We start from the raw sequence: 16,826 nt of genomic DNA, 5'->3' as shown, positions 1-16,826 counted from the left end.
TGACAGAGAAGTTATTATCTATAAGCATATCCAGCTAATTGAAGGCTTCCTATCTAAATGCTCATACTGAGAATGGATGCAGGGGGGGAGTATGTGTAAAAATGAGCAGGAGAGTGAGATAGATGGAAAGAAGGGTCATGGCCTAGGGGTAAGGGAGCCATGAAATGCACCATTATATTGATATAATTTATATATATATATATATATATATGGGTGTGTCTGTGTGTATGTGTCCACCAGTCCAGTCAAGTGTGTCTCTCTGATAGATGCTCAGTTCAATTCGATCAAGAAGCACAAATGACCTGTGAGCAGGTGATTGAATCCTCCATTCGTCCTTAAAGAGGGTCCCTGACACAGGCACGCACACACACACATACACGGTTGCAGCATCACTAAATCTGCTAAATTCACTTTCGGTGCATATTTACTGCTAATACTTATTCACTGGATCTTACATCCAAGTCCAATGCTTGGTTCGTTTGCTGAAGACACTTTTTAAATTGACAGTGGATATGCTGAGTATCTGTTAGATAAACAGATTGGCAGTCCCACTAATTCCTCTGAAAGTAAACACCTAAATCTGTAGTTCTATACACCTTTAAGCAGCTTTTGCTTTACCGATTTGATTTACTGGTCACACACATAAAAACTATCCCAGTTCATATAAAGCACTACCAACCCACTAGTTCACACAAGATGTTCTTTCCCTGAGTTCAGTGTGAAATTGAATAGCCAAAGGACAAATTGCTGGAGAGCAAAGCCAATACCCAGCCAAGGAAATACTTGTTTTTCTCAGCAGACCAGTAAATACTGGACTTAAATTGCACAGGTGGAGGGGAGACTCAAATGGGGTGCCCATAGTGCTCTGTTTCTGTTGGAAAAGAATGCAACTGTTTACTGACTGCCAGTGGCTTGGCCATAAGAAGTTAATATAATATCAAAGCTCCTCCCGTCAGACTTTTTTTAGGGTCTCCTGGCTTGCAGTTTTTTAAAACTGCTTTATGGAGAATTAAATTCTTTTAGCTTTCATAAATTAAGAATGCATCTTTGTTTTCATTTATTGTATGCTTGTAATGAATTTGCACACAGTCACTAATACTAAACCACAGCTTATTCAAAAGCACAAAGCCATACTAACTGGCTATAAGCTGATTTGAGCTGTAAATTTCAGCAGTCAAGTGAGGACTGCGTCATTTCATCTCTAATGTGTATTTATGTGTCTGTGGGTCAAATCCTCTTACACGAATGCCTGTAAACAACATTTAAAAGTGGATAAAGTGCAAATTGTGGTATTGGAGGGATAATGTTTAGTCATTAGAAAGGGGGCTGATGTCCCACGTACAAGGGAATTAGCAGCTTTATAGATCATAATAAAAGTAATAAATCTTATGTACAGGATACTTTTTGGGGTACTTAAAGACACAAATAAAGATTAAGGTGTAAACATGCATTACTGCATTGTTTGTGAACTATAAATTATACCTACTGAACATAATATAATAGTGACAATGCTGCAACTATAAAAAGTATACTTTACTGATTTTTTTTGTGTGTGTGTGTGTGTGTGTGTGTGCCAATACTGTCTGACAATATCACTGTTCGCTCTAGTTAAAGTTTATAGTTGTGCTGTGATTGGGGATATATTTACATGTAAAGTGATCACTCACAGAGATGGAACAAAACATCTCTTACTTATTTCTCTCCCACAGTGCACAGATTACAGTCTGGGTGCTGCTTGCTGGTCTGTCCAGTCAACATTAAATCTGCTTTGATACAGTGGTGTAAAGCAAAGGTGATATACTTGAATAAAATAACATAGTATGGCTCAGAAGCCAGACACTGACCAGTCTTTAACATTCTTAGCTTTCTACACTACAGTTTCATAAACTGTGTGTTTTAAACTCCCTCAAAATATGTACATGAGGTTCAAATCTGTGCCTTTTTTTCTTGAGCTATTACATTGGGTTTCAGCAGTACTTAAGATCTTCATACTGTTAAAAGGTCAACTTCCAGTTCAATTTAAATCTTCATACAGATGAGGATCATCCCCTGAAAAGCTCTTTTTGTTTACTGTTATTGTGGCAAATCAAATCTATCTTTTATTTATCTGGTTAAAGTACGTTATTCCCAAAGACCTGGTCTTTCATAAATGTTCCACGTCAGTTTGACGATAAGCTGTTCTTTTTAGAACAGCAAGGGCTTTTTTATTGCACGCCAGCCCTGCGGGTCAAATTTTATGTAATCCAATTGCAAATTAGGGGTGAGAAACTGTCAAAAAGATCATATGAAAATCTTTTGGGATAGAGGACAGATGTAATTGTGTCACAACTACTCAAGCCTTTGCTTAGCGTTTGTTAAGTACGAAAGTTTAGTCTTATTTACATGAGGCAGGACTGTAAGGTTACCCACCCTTACTGCAGATCCATGTATTTTGATACCAACAACTGTAATATTTACAGTCAGTCAACAAAACTGCACTACTAAATCTGCCAAACGTCCTTACAAGGGAATGGTTTCTTCCAAATATGTTGGAGATCTTTAGATCTGAGCATAATAACACTACACACACCACACATCCTTGACCTCTGATCGGGATTCCTGATTCTTATGATTTAGATTTGAAGGTGCAAAAACTGCACAGGTGAACTTATTTTTCCAAATGTATGAAATGTCATTTTTAGTTACTTAAATCATTCAAATCAATTCAAAATATCTATTTTTAAACGTCATTTGTTTGATCAGATGAAATGTTTGCTTGTCTATGTTTTTAATCTGTCTAAAATAAAGATTTCCACTTACTATTTTTACATGACTGCTCAATTTTTTTTCCAATCTTTCTGGAACATTTTATCTATTTGGATTCACATTTAAACTGAAGAAATTCTGACTGAGCGGCAAAGAAGAACTGATTAATTAGCACCACTGGGTTAGCGTCCGTGGGTGGTGCCAAGTGTGATATCTCAAAAAAATAAAAGATTTCTACATTATCGAGCTCCGCTTTCTTTTTGCAATAAAATATAAACTGCCTTTTACAGCCTCAGTGATATGCATGCTGCAAATCTCCAAAACTCGAAGCCACCAAGACAATCCTAATGACATGGCAAACCTTAAGGGCCTAAGAGTAGCCACACGCTATGATTCTGTCACATGATGCCCTATTTCAGTTCAAGTCATTATAATGAACTACAGTAGTATGCAAAGATCAACACAAGAAAAAGCAGCATAAAACATGCAGTGATTCTTTGCGATCATTATTGGCACAATATACCCTCTACTGACACAAGTATTGTTTTAAATTTACCCTACTTCTTTAGTTATACTCTGGTTGCACCCCCCACTCTGTGCGTGTGTGTGTGCGTATGCGTATGCGCGTGTGCCTGGTTGATGAGCAAAAAGAAAAGCAGCATGCATGGATTAAATTGGGATTTGTTATGGTGAAGTGGGGGCTTAGTGGGTTCAGTTTTGGAACTGGTGCATGCGTGCTCAGGAATCAAGGCAAAAATATTTCTAAAAAAAAGAAAAAAACCATACATTTAAATCAGATCTAATTAATAGATGTTAAAGAGCAGGCCTCTGATAGAAATCAGCCGCTGTATGGTCTGATCTGCTCTGAATGTGGCAGTGAGTATAAGAGACGGCTGATTATAAAATCTTTCTATAAGTTCACTCTCCCGTGCGGCTCCCAGTTAGCTTAATCTAACAGTCTGTCTCAAAATAGGCCACATTTTGTTAAATGTATATAGCCAATGTTACAAAAATAAGCATTTTACATCTTACAGACAGTTATTAACCCTTTTACTCATAGTGGTCACTACAGTGGATAGCTGTTTTCTTGTATTTGTGTCAGTGTTGATGGTATACTTGCACATAAACCACTACATTGGACACTGATGTGTCACTCCATACCCTGTCACCCACTGGTCAGCCAGTGTTGTCCACTTAAGTAGACATGTAAAAAACTCTTTGAAAAATACATGGTTGAAAAATGAAGCTCCAAAATCTTTTTTTCATGCATAGAGATGAATAAAAATATTTAAGAAAAAAATGAAGATTGAGGTTGTCATAATTCATACATGAAAGGGTTAAACACAAACATATTTAAGTCACATTCTGACCTATTTCACTCCCTACCTTTCCATCCATCCATCCATTCCCTCCGTTCAACTGACATAAAAGAGGCAGAACTAGCTTAACGGGGCGACCGTGGCTCAGGGGGTTGGGAATCGCATCTGTAACCGGAAGGTCGCCGGTTCGATCCCTGGGCTCTCTGTCCTGGTCGTTGTGTCCTTGGGCAAGACACTTTACCCTACTTGCCTACTGGTGTTGGCCAGAGGGACCGATGGCGCGATATGGCAGCCTCGCTTCTGTCAGTCTGCCCCAGGGCAGCTGTGGCTACAACTGTAGCTGCCTCCACCAGTGTATGAATGTGAGAGTGAATGAATAGTGGCATTGTAAAGCGCTTTGGGTGCCTTGAAAAGCGCTATATAAATGCAATCCATTATTATTATTTAGAGAAACCACCTGAGAGCACGAAGGCAAATCCTGCAAAATATCCCATAACTGCAATTTGCAACATTTTCACTCTACATTTGCAATTAACCTAAGGTTGTAACACTTAATTTTATTTTTGTACACAAGGTCAACATTGCAAACCCCTCAAACAACTTTTTTTCATTACAAAATGAAAAAGTAACCGATAGCACATTTTCTACAAGTCTGTTTGTTCTTAGATGTACAAGTTGTTGATGAGTCAGCACAGAGGATAAACCGTTAAAGCTATGCAATTAAATGACCACTCACAGCTCTGCAGAATCATTTACACTAGTAAGCTTCACCTTAACCTCCTCTGAGCTTCTTTTCTTTGATGCTTCAGTTAATTTTTTTTCATGAATAAACATTTTGTCTGTTATCATGATTTTTTTTATGAGTTTTCCTATTGAGTAGTATCTACAAACTGAAACGATTTTTGCAAAAGATTGGCTATAAGTACAACACATAAGTGAGAAAAAGACATAAAAAAAAAACACTGGAGCAGTTTTCCTGCTGTGAAATTAATACTGTATGCAAAATCCAAATCCAATTTTGATCATTTTTATGCCTCCACTTGAACTGAAACTGAACCTGGTTTATGGGTTGAGCAGATTTCATGATCCATGAAACAAATGTGTTTTTGTGAAGCTGAAGTGCTGAGCTCCATGAGCTGAAGCAGGAGGTGCATGTGTGGCACGCATGAGTATATGCTAGTGTGGCAGCATACTTCAGTTTTAGCTCTGCAGGCTGAACGCAGGAGCATCTGGGCACCCACCCTCTCCTCTAAGCCCAGCAAGCACTATATGAGCCAGGCACCAGGTGCTCCAGGGAAGCAGCCAGTGCTATGGTTCCAACCCAGAAACAACTCTTCTGTCCTAGACACAGATGCCAGACTCTACCTCCCATTTCATCTACTTAGAACAGATGTTTAGCACGCAAAGCAATCCTAACATGTCCTACGAGGAATTTAATTAGGTTACCAGCACTTTGTCTTTCAGACAGGGTCAGACAGGATATAGCACCTTTACATGACTGGTACACAGCTTCCTGCTTTAATAAGTAAACATGCTATGAAACATCACTGTGAATTTCATGGAGGAGACGGTGTATGATGATGGATATTGAATTACGCCTAATCTTTACAAACACCAACAGTAAGAGAGAAACAAAGAAGAGAATCATGGGACGGTTAAAAATTCATTAGTGAGCAGCAACAGAAAAGCGCAGATGGAGAGAAATCATGAGAAGGGAAAAGAGAGAAAGAAATAGGAGGAGAAATACAAAGAGGCAATCCTCTGAGGAAAACATCTTTCCACTCCTGTCTTTGTCTATTTCTTTCTCTAACTTTGTTGCAGTCTCCCAGTGAGTGTGGAAGTCAGTGGAGCCGATCCACAGGGAAGAGTCACTTGCAACCCCCCTCAGCAAATCTAAGGGCCCACTCCCATGCTCCCTTCACACCATAGACGCATTCATTATCTATTGTATTCTTTGAATAAAGAATATTGTACAAAACGAGGCATCTCTGCTCCTTTGTATATGCCTGAGTAAAAGGCAAAGCATCGCAAATTAAAATGTAATTTGCGATGCTTTGTTTGTTGTGCTCTCTCCAGCACCTAAAATGTCATAAGGCGCATGTAATACTGCTGGGGTCTGCTGAGGCATAGAGCACCGTACATCACTGCTGTGTGTGTGTGTGTGTGTGTGTGTGTGTGTGTGTGTGTGTGTGTGTGTGTGTGTGTGTGTGTGTGTGTGTGTGTGTGTGGTTTGAGGGAAGGGGGTGGTCAGGGATCTTGACTTCTGTGGAAATTAGAATGTAAGGCGCTGAATTAATTGAAGTGTTAATGTGCTGTGACTTCAGTCTGTGTGTGTGCCCGCGCCCCCATGTGTATGTGTGTCTTCACCTCCTGAAAATGCCTCCTATAAAGTGCTTTTGTTTGCTGTTAAAACTCATTAACAACGTGAACACCTTTGTGATTTTACCCCAAAGTGGCACTCGCTGGAAAAAGAAAAGGAGGACCGATGTGTAAATCAAGGACGGGACGGGGGGGGGGGGGGGATTCAATGTGATAATGATGCTGAGAAATGCTAATGTCGATGTGAATGTAAGCAGGGAAAAAAGAGGAACTCAAGAGCCTTAGTTCCATAATCAGCATCTTATCTGAAACAAGAGGATCCCTGAAGCTATGCTACAGAAAGAGAATGATGGAGGGAGAGAGAGGGAAGGAGAAATAATGAAATACAGACTGAGAGATAGGGTAGACCCTGAACAGGGCAGGGATGCAAAATCAAAAACAGATTAAGAAAGGACGAAGTAATGATAAAGAAAGGGTTAAAAAGGACTTGATAAGATTCACCAAAAAGGTTAATAGCATGGTTGTTCAGTTTTTTTGAAGCAGAATATGTTTTGTTGGTCTGTAGGAGTGACTCTGTGGTTCATCCTGGACTACAAACTTTCCTTGTGCACTTTAAAACAGGTCAGTTTTACAAAGAAAATGTGTCTTTGTTTCCCCACAGCAAGCTATTGGTGTGAAAAAACCTCTAAGCCTACAGATATGCATTATCCCAACTGACCTGTAACAGGTACGATCCAACCCATACAAGTAAAAAGCGGAAATAACAGACAGCATTCTTTTTTCCTACTGATCCCATTTCAGAGCAAAGCAGAGGATGCTAAACCCATAAAGCAGTCTTTTTGTGGTCAAATATAAGGACAGTGAAAGTGCATTGTTGTCTCTGCAGATGCTAATCCCAGTGCTGTGGACAGATTGCGAGTGTTTTAAGAAGATTACAGACTGCAGAGGCAGATTAGTTGGCAGCTTAATCTGAACCTCTGGATGGACTGCCCTGCTCACTCACAGGCCCTCTGTGGGGGTGTGCATGCGTGTAATGTGCTTTAGTGTGGCTGTTTGTGTTCAAAAGGTAGTCATGATTGGTGGTAATGACAGCTTTGTGCACATACGGCTTAAAAATGTGTTTGTCTGGGTGGATATTGATTTGTCAGACACAAACACACTCTCAGTTTTCTTCATAGTTAATAAATGGCAAGAAATAGGGTACATACGTACACATAGAGTCCCAGTGGGCTGTAAAGATATTCTCAATGCTAATTATATGAGACTGCGATCACACACACACACACATGCAGAAAGTGGATCAATGAGAAGGGCACCCAGCCAAGAGCCACTCAATTCTCCCCCCTCCCTCCATGTGAAACAGTGGAAGCCCTACTGAAAAAATACCCTTACTTAACATGTTGCCACCTGTTTAATATACCACAGAAAAGTAAATATAAGAATGAGCAGGGTTTTATTTTATTTAAGATTATACCTTTGACAACGGTTTAAATCTAAGAAAAAGGGAGGAGTTCGTCTTAAAGTTCTTTCAAACATAATATTAGAAGCTTATAGTGTAAGGAAATCAAACCCGGCTTTCGGCACTGAGATACTCCAATGAACTTGACTTAATTTACAGTTCTACAGGTGGAAAAGCTCCAGTGACCGTAATGCATTAATTGAAAGGCAGTGGCTTCCTAAGAGAGAGACTGTGTAAGTCCCATCTGGGGTGTTTTAGAGAGTCTAAAAGCTATCAAAGGAAAACTGTTTCCTTTGGCAATAGACAAAAAGACTTGAAGAAGAGCTGTGTGTAAAAGCTGGCATTGCTTTGGGAAAGGTCAAACACAAATTTCATTTACACAATTTCACCTTTGAACTGAATAATATATTTATTTTTGGGATATCTACCTAGGAAGCAGACCAAACTAGTACATGCATATTAATTTTACTACTACACAATCTTAAATTCTAATGAAACTGTCCCTTTTTAAACATACTGGTTCAAAATAGACCCAAGAGTAACTAAACCTGAGTATGAACTAGTCCTAAAGACAATATAGAATTGGGAATTATTTTGTGTTGTGACATAAGATATAAAGCTGGGGGGGGGGGGGGGGGGGGGGGGAGACACTCCCCTCAAGTTTCCAGGTCAAACAGGAAAAGAAAATAATGAAGGCAGGGAACTTGATGAATGTTAGTTATCTACATGCACAAGTATAATTCCACTGCAGCTGCCAGCTCATTGTTTTCGCCACAGCTAATTTAACGAAATGCCACTGAGACACACACAGCCTCTGTCACATCCAGCAGGTAACTTGAATAGGCTGTCACTTTATTGTGATGTTGAATTGTATCCATAGCAACAAGTGTCACTGGGGTGCCTCGGCAAAAAAGGCAACAACGTGAATTATAAGTCAAGCTCTGTTCATTACAAAGAACAAATGGACTAACATACTGTATGCTATATTACCTTTACTCCTTTCACCTCTCATGATGGTGCTTCAGTATAATAATGTGAAACATAACTAATTAAAAAATACCTCACTATGTATTATTTTTTGGCCAACACAAAAACTTTGTGGTCTACCCGCCTGCAGCTAAAAGCAAATTAAGTTGTACTTGAACTAAAGCTCAGTGATCAGCAAACAGCCAGGTCTACACAAAGGCCTCAACATTTCTCTGTGATAGCAGTCGTACCATTTAAACTTCACACGATGCACAGTTAAAGCAAGACCTTGAGCTCATTGCAATCCTTTTTAGATGGTGCTTTATTTTCCGACAGTTTGTGATTTTATGCAGTGATTTACATGGTGTCGCTAGAGTTTCTGTAGATCACAAAACAATGGGGTGAAAAGAAGGTTTTCCAACTGAGATACAAAATCAGCTACAAGCCAGCTTTTACAAAGGCAGTGAGACGCTTTAGGAACAGAACAGTAAGCTCCAGCTTCCAAAGATTTCATGACTTCAAGACTACATAAACTTAGAGAACCCTTTTCTCTTTAAGATTTAGTCCAACATTCATTCAGGAGCGTTGTCTACCGTTATCGAGTACACATAAAAACTAAAATTGCAGGACGCAGCCTGGGTTCTGAAAAGTGACTGAGAATAGGCAAAAGGGAGGCTGTACATGGGACAGACGGAGCTGAGAATTGAAAGAGGAAGAAAGAGAGCCTTCAACAGTGTTTTCTTTGAGTTTCCTCACAATACTCTGAGGGTTTCTATGACAACCTGGAGTCGCCAGCTGGGTCTATACAGGCAGAAGTAGGTCTGTTTGGCAGAAGAGGAAAAAGTATCCAAATCCTTTACTCAAATCGAGTAACTCCAGTAACATAGTCTGTCACTCAAACGTTTAGAGCTAAAAGTAGCATGTTGCAAGTTTTATTTAAAAATTGGCACTGGTCTGGTGTGGGCATTTTATCTGTGAACTAACAACAGGTATCAGGAGTGGCATAATAGGTGAAGTGTTTCCATCTGAAATGCAGTACAGCAGAGCACCATAAATTCAAAATACTCAAGTAAACTGACAGCACCTGACAATAAAAGAGCAGTTGTTGGGTAAACATATACACGGAGATGGGCTTGGGTTGGACCAACCATGACGCACTGATATTACCATATCCCTAATGACTGTATCGCAAGAAAAATATAATCTGAAACATGGGTATAAAACAAGTATTCACAATGGCATAAACCAGTTACACGAGCTACATCAAAGCAATACACTACGATGTATATAAAGCTGATGCAGCTTGTGCGCCAGACAGGGAGAGAGAAGAGAGTGAGGGTCTGCAGAGCGCCACGGTTTCATGATTAATGCGGCTTTTAGCTGCAGCGGATCCTGGGCCCCCCCAAAGCAACCTGACCGGGTTGCCCATTCAACTCTCCTCCCCTGGATCTGTCGCCCTCTCTCTTACCCTATCAACCAAAACCTAGTGATTGAGGACCATCTGTAGCTCACACACCATTGCATGGATTTCTACACTTTCACTTCATCAACAGAATCTCATCATGTTTTGCGTTTCAGTACATTTCATACCCCTTCTATTGTGAGACAGCCCTCTAAAACGTGGACAAACGCCAATACATCAGAAGACCTCCATACACAAAAGAGAATTAAAAAGTTGTTTTTTTTTATAAACTTGTTTATTTAAAAAAAAAAAAAAAAGCTCAATCACAGTAAGGTCACAAAAGACACGTAAAAAAGCTATCTTCAAGAAAAATCCCACAAAGTATAATACGGTAACTATAAAGTCAGGGCACTCCTATGTCAAATTTTGCCCAAGTGGGGTAGGAAACACGTGTGTTTCAGAGAGAGAAAGGAATAAAACTTATGGTTTCGACACTTTATAGTCGTTAAGCGCGTAAATCTGTTGCGGAATCTCCGAGTGTGGGGACGCCCCGTAAAACTACACACGCCAAATGCACCAAACCGCTGTCTTCCCTCCCGCTTTACAGCACACACACAGCCTCCCTCTACTATTTCTCTGAGAGGGTCACTCCCCCCACAAGCTTCAATCCACACACACACAAACACACACATACATACATGCGCTAAAATCCCGATGCACCAGCAGCAGCAGCAGCAATAGATAATTCATTGCAGTGTCAGTGGCAGAGCACACAGAATCCACAGGCTTCTGATCACATTCAACTATCACACAGCGATCTAAAAAGTACACGCTGGCAGGACCTTACGCACAGGACGAAATTTGCCACTTGTTCTGTTCGTTTCCATTCGGGCTGTTTGCATTGACGCACTTACCTTTGCACTACTGCGAAAAAGAGCACTGTTAGTTCCCATTTTCAGAAAAGGCTTTAGTCTCCATTCATTCCCGTGAATCCCCTCCTGGTTTATTCAGACATCCACAGTGTGTTTCAGCAGGGAGAGTAATCCAGTTTTCCATGCCGGAGAGAGCGCGTGCGAGCTTCCTTACATCTTTTCCCACAATCCTTACAAAACTATGCCAGGCTTCTTTCAGCGCTTTTTTTTCTCCGCTCCTCGGTCCTATGCCCCCCTCTTCTTTCCTCTCCCTCTCTCTCTCTGAGGTTGCCTGGTTACCTCTATCTGTAGGCTGGTTCAGACCGCCGGCCTGCAGCCAATCACAAGGCTGGGTTCATCTTAACCCCTCCGCTGCTGAACTGTCCTGATTTCCAGCTTTCAAGGAGTAAGGGGAGATGGGAGGTAGGAGTGAAGAGGAGAAAAAGAGAAGCACTGGGTGATGGTGAAGGATTTAAAAATGTCTATTACAGAACTATAATGACCACAAAAAAAGAAAGAAAAAAAAGTGGATGAGTGTGGAGGAGGAGCTTACTGGTGGATTTAGGTTTAAAATGAAGACACGTGGAAACAAAGTCCTTGTGAATGGAGAGGCTGCATCACTGTTGGAACAGACAGCACTGGATGTAGCTTAGAGGCAAGTTTTAAGATGACTGTACTGTCCAAAATTCACCATCATCACACATCAACTCTTTTTCTGCACACCAAGTATTGCTGGCATACAAAACCCACTCACCGAAACATGAATGCACCAGCCAGTCATCACCCAGTCATTCAGTACAGACTATTGATTGGTTAACCACCCACAGTTAAGTCATGCAGCCCAAATCATTTCTGAGTCATGCACTTGGCAGATTCACCATGGTGTCTAACCTTCCTGCTCAGAGAGTGGGAGCACACACTTAAAGTTTTCAAGTTCAAGTTCAAAGTTTTGAAGAAATGAAAGAAAAGTGTCCTAAAGACAGAAAATACATCTTCCTTAATGTTGTTGATTAATTAGTATAAGAATGACAAAAAAAAATGTAATTATAAGAGTGATGCAACTATACTGAGCTGACTGAATCATATTTTTCAGCTGCATGATTTTCCTCCAGTCTCCCATAAGCCTTAATCTTGTGCAGCCTGTCCTCATTTAATCCTTCCCTTTTACTTTTTTATTCCTGCACCTCATCTTCTCTCTTTCTCCCCCAGTCTCTGGCCTTAAATCATCATCCCCTACTCTCAAATGTGTTGCGCTTCTGTGGGGAGTTTAGGAGCTTCAGCACGGACACGATTCCTCTGATCTCTGCAAACACTGGAAGACACTCGGCACTCCTCCACCTAAAATCTCTTCCGTGTTCAAACAAAGATAGAGGTCTTTATTTTAATGTAAGAGTATGACACGAGCATAGTGTGGAATATGTTAAAAAATACTACTTAGGAATAAACAAAAAGGTCTAAAAGTATTTTTTCCAGACAAATTAATTTCAGAACATCTTAGCATTAGTTTTTGCCACTTCATACGTCATGCGTAGCATGATCTTGCCATGTTTCGAAAACATTCTTGCAATACAAATAATGCTAGCTTTTATCAAAGTAACCCAGTTCAGAGAATGATCAGGAGACTGCCAGTTCCATGATGCTCAGCATAAATATGAACCTACATCACATAGAAACAAAGCAAATGGCAGAGCATTCACTCACTCAGAATGTAATCCATCCAGTGAAGGTGAATGTTTCCAACAGCATGCTTAGACATGGACACCCATGCGACGAAGCTCACGGTGCCCAATTTCTGTGTTGATGTTAACGCTATGAGACTTTTGGAACTCAAAAGTCATCAAAGTGTTGGCGACTGGCCGGGCCTCGGGGGCTTGGGTCCTGGTTGGTGTGTTGCCGGGGTTGTGGGCGGGTGGGTGCATGGGGGCCCAGCCCTGGCGCAGGGTGCCGCCGGTGCGTCGAGCCACCTGGGGGGCTCTTCAACTGGTGGGGGAGATTGTCACATCTTGCAGGAGCTTTCCTCTCTTCAGGAACTCTCTCTGCAGGAAGGGGAGATACAGGAGAGGTGGAGGAAGATCTCAGCCTGGGCGTCTATTGTCTTATGTAGTCTGGAAGATGAGTGGATGATGGGGTGGGTTCAGTTTTCTCTGTGGTGGGGTTGGGTGGACTGTCCCGGGCTCTGTGGGGCCGGGAGGCGCTGCACTGGGCCCCGGTCTGAATGGGCCTGGGCCCCCTTCCCCTGGCGGGTCGCGGAGTATGGGGGTGCCTACTGGGGTCAGCGGGGGAGCTGGCCCCAGGGAGGGGTCACTTGCCCCTCCCTTCCTTCCCTCCCCATCTCCAGCTGCCTCCCTCTTCCCGCTCCACCACAACCACCCACACATGCAGGGCCTTGGAGTAGGGGTATGTCACCAGGGTGCAGAGGAGGCTCCCCCCCCCCCCCCCCCCCGTCCCCTTCTGGCTGCCTCTGCCTCAATTTTATCCCACAACTTAGACATTCACATTACTCACACTCTCATTACACATACATATAGGATCTTGGGGGTGGGCACGATACACGGAATCCGAGTTACCATCAGGGTGTACACCTCACCCCTGGCGTCATTGCCCACCTCTCAATTTTAAATACATGTAGACATTGAGGGCTAGCAGGAGGGACCATGCGCTTACCTGCTGCTCTCTGGCAGGTAGCTCCATGCCCTCCTGGGTTTTAAATGCACCTTAGAACACACATGCATCAACACTACAATGAACGGGTGGAGAGAGGTTTGGAGTCTTCTCTCACCCCCGTTCTCTGCGACCTGTTGGAGCGGGGGGGCTAGGAGGAGTTGGCCGTCCGACTGCGGTCTGGAGTGTGGGGCCTCCCTGCTGCTGCGGAGTCGGGGCGGTCTGCCTCTCCCTACCGCAGGGAAAAGGGTAACACCACCTGGGTCTGGGTGCAGTTCCCCCCTCCAGGGGCAAGGGTACCTAGACCCGGTTCGTAGAGTACGCTTGGGGAGTGTGATCGTGTGTACAGTGTCTCTTTATGTCTGTCTCCATGTTGGTTGAGTGTGGAGTAAGTGCATATGAGAGCATGAGGGAGGGAATGGATGTTTGTATCTGTGTGTGCCTGTATGTCTGTGTCTATATGTCAGGTTGGGTGTCAGGCGCCACCTCTCTGGGGACATCTCAGGCCCTCCAAGGTTTGGAGGCCTATCTCCCCCCACCATCACTTCCCCTGCCAGTGGCAGACTCCCTCAGACATCGGTGCGTTGGTGGTTCTTTGTGTCTGGGGATGGGCGTCCAGGTACACACCGGCTCACTCCTTGGCGGCCGCTTATCGGGGCCTGGGGCCTGGGGCTCGCTCGGGCCACTTCGGAGGTGGGGTGCCCCCGGCCTCTCGGCCTGGGGCTCGGTCACTCAGGCACAGCTGGCTGCCGGCGGAGCTCACGGGCGCGTCACTGCAACTCCCCCTGGCTTCTGCTCCGCGGCTGCTGAGTGACCCCTCATCTGGGACTCTCCTCAGCTCTTTCTGGGACAGTGGCGCGGCTGCCCCTCTGTTAGTCTTCCTTGGTCTCTTGTGTTCTGGGGGCCTCTAGATGTCTGGAGTTTTGATCTCCTCCACACCTGCTTCATGCCCTGGAGGACGGGGCAGTGGCCCCCCCACACCCTCTAGCAGATCATTACATGAAGGAACCTTTTAAAAAAACAAGCGCGTCCATGCTCACAGGTGTACACACGGGTGATCACACCCACAAACTACACCCTTTTTTGCTCCTACCTCAAAGCACACTGTGTTCTGTTGATCTTATGTGCTGCACAATAATGTTTAATATTTAGTATTTACTGTTATTCCCATATATCATTGTGATGTTGTTTATTCTATTACTCTTGTTCTCTTCTGCTCTTCTGCTTGTTTTCCTTTTTCTTTCTCAACAGGTGATCCAGGTGATCGATATATGCTTTTTTTTTTTTTTGCTGCCCATTCTGTTGGTTTTTGTTTTTTGCCCTTCTCCCCCGTCCCTCTTCTCAGCTGTTTCTCTTTCCCTCTTTCTTTCTCCCCTTCTTTCCTCCAGTCAAGTCTGTCCCGTATTCAGCAAGTGAAAATAAAATAAACAATAAAAGGTGAATCAAATGGACCATTATGGCAAGGCTGGGATGGTCAATTTGGTAAAGTAAATCCGTTGGGCATCTTTCTTTGCCTTTAGACAATAATTCTGATGGCAAAAGAGCCAAACGGGACAGGCAAGAAAAAAAAAAAAAAAAGTGTTGGCGACTTTTACGCATCGTGTGCCTCAGCAGTCAGCAGCCCTCCTCTGTAATTTTATATGTTCTATCACTTTGTGGTTGAGTTGCTGTGGTTCCTAAACAATTCCACTTTGCTATAATACCACTTACAGCCACTCGAGGAATATCTGGAAGGGAAGACGTGCAGCAGTGACATCCTGTTACAGTACCACATTCAGATTCAATAAGCTCTTTTGAACAACCCAGTCACTATGGTTGTCAGAGCAGACTGCATGGCTAGGTGCTTAATTTTATACATCTGTGGCCATTGGATTGAAAGCCCCTCAACTCAAAGATTAAAAGGTGTGGACCAATATTTTTCTCACATAGTGTATCTTGCAGCATCATTGTTTCTCCTGTTAATCTCTGTAAAGAAAGCCTTCCATTGCTGTACCCTTCTGTTCCAATTCATTAACAAACTTTTCCAATTATCTACTGTCACTAGAACAGTTAAATAGGGTTTGGCCTTTGTTTCACCTCCTGAGAAGGACTTTAGCGACTGCTGCTTATCCCAGGAAATCATTACTGAGTAGTCTTCTCTTTACAGGACTTTCAAATGTGCTTTTCTATCTCTGCAAAAGGCTTATACACATGATATTGTGGGTAACGTGGTTTGCTTGACTGTGCTTCGGATAGAACTGGTGCAGTTTTCACAAAGTGTTTTTTCACCCAGACGCATACCCCTTAGAAAACTTCAGTCTGGCCGGGATCAGATGCAGAAAAAGTCCTTTTTGCTTAGAATAACAATTTAGCTTCAGACTTCTTCACTCTTCTTCCTTTAGTTCTTAATATCACTGTTCCTTTGAAAAGAGATATATACCCCACCGATGCCTACACATAGATTTACACATATACTAACACATATATTTATTTAAGTGCAATAAATTCTATATCTTTTTGGATTATTTCAAAGTTTTCTTCAAAACATGCAAATTAATGGTCTCCTCAGATAAAGAAAAATCTATTCTAATATTTTTGGATCTAACTGTTTGAGAAAGTGAAGAAATAGAGAGGACTGCTTTATCTGTTAGATCAACAAAGAACGATTGGATTACTCTCAAAGTATAACTACAGCCATTACTTAAGATGTGTTCAGACTAGTGTGAGACTAGCAGAGACTAGCATTAATAATCTAAATTAGGCCAGAACAAAGGTACAGATATGATGGTAACAGAAGAGTCTCCTAAAAGAAGAAAAAAACATGGATATATTAAAATGCATATTCCTGGTACAATACTTGGATTCTATTTTTGGCTATTGCCATGAAATATAAATGTTATCACCATCCACAATTGTTTTTTTATAGCCACTGCGCAAGTTTTAGCTTCTAAAAGGGATGTCAATCGTATTTCATCATCTCACAGAAACCTCAAGTAACACATCCCCATGAACGCGACGCCCTGTGTTTTGATTTTGGGGTTTTTTGTCGTATATTTTGTTGTCTC

At 42.2% G+C, this 16,826-nt stretch overlaps 1 protein-coding gene across 11 annotated transcripts in view; it reads right to left on the bottom strand.

Moving 5' to 3' along the window:
* The window catches only part of dab1a (DAB adaptor protein 1a), a 227,994-nt gene that overhangs the window by 70,395 nt on the left and 140,773 nt on the right, over positions 1–16,826 (bottom strand). For 9 of the 11 annotated variants that reach the window (XM_026158478.1, XM_026158484.1, XM_026158489.1 and 6 more), the window contains exon 1: positions 11,125–11,412. The exons of the other annotated variants lie outside the window; for them this stretch is intronic. The gene's annotated coding sequence lies outside the window, so the exon portion shown is untranslated. Of the gene's footprint in view, positions 1–11,124; positions 11,413–16,826 lie in introns of those variants that run through there. 11 annotated transcript variants of the gene reach the window in all.

This window comes from Astatotilapia calliptera, chromosome 23, assembly GCF_900246225.1.
Source record: "Astatotilapia calliptera chromosome 23, fAstCal1.2, whole genome shotgun sequence".
NCBI classification, from domain to species: domain Eukaryota; kingdom Metazoa; phylum Chordata; class Actinopteri; order Cichliformes; family Cichlidae; genus Astatotilapia; species Astatotilapia calliptera.
Note: the sequence above shows the minus strand (reverse complement) of the source record. Positions and strands in the feature narration are given on the sequence as shown.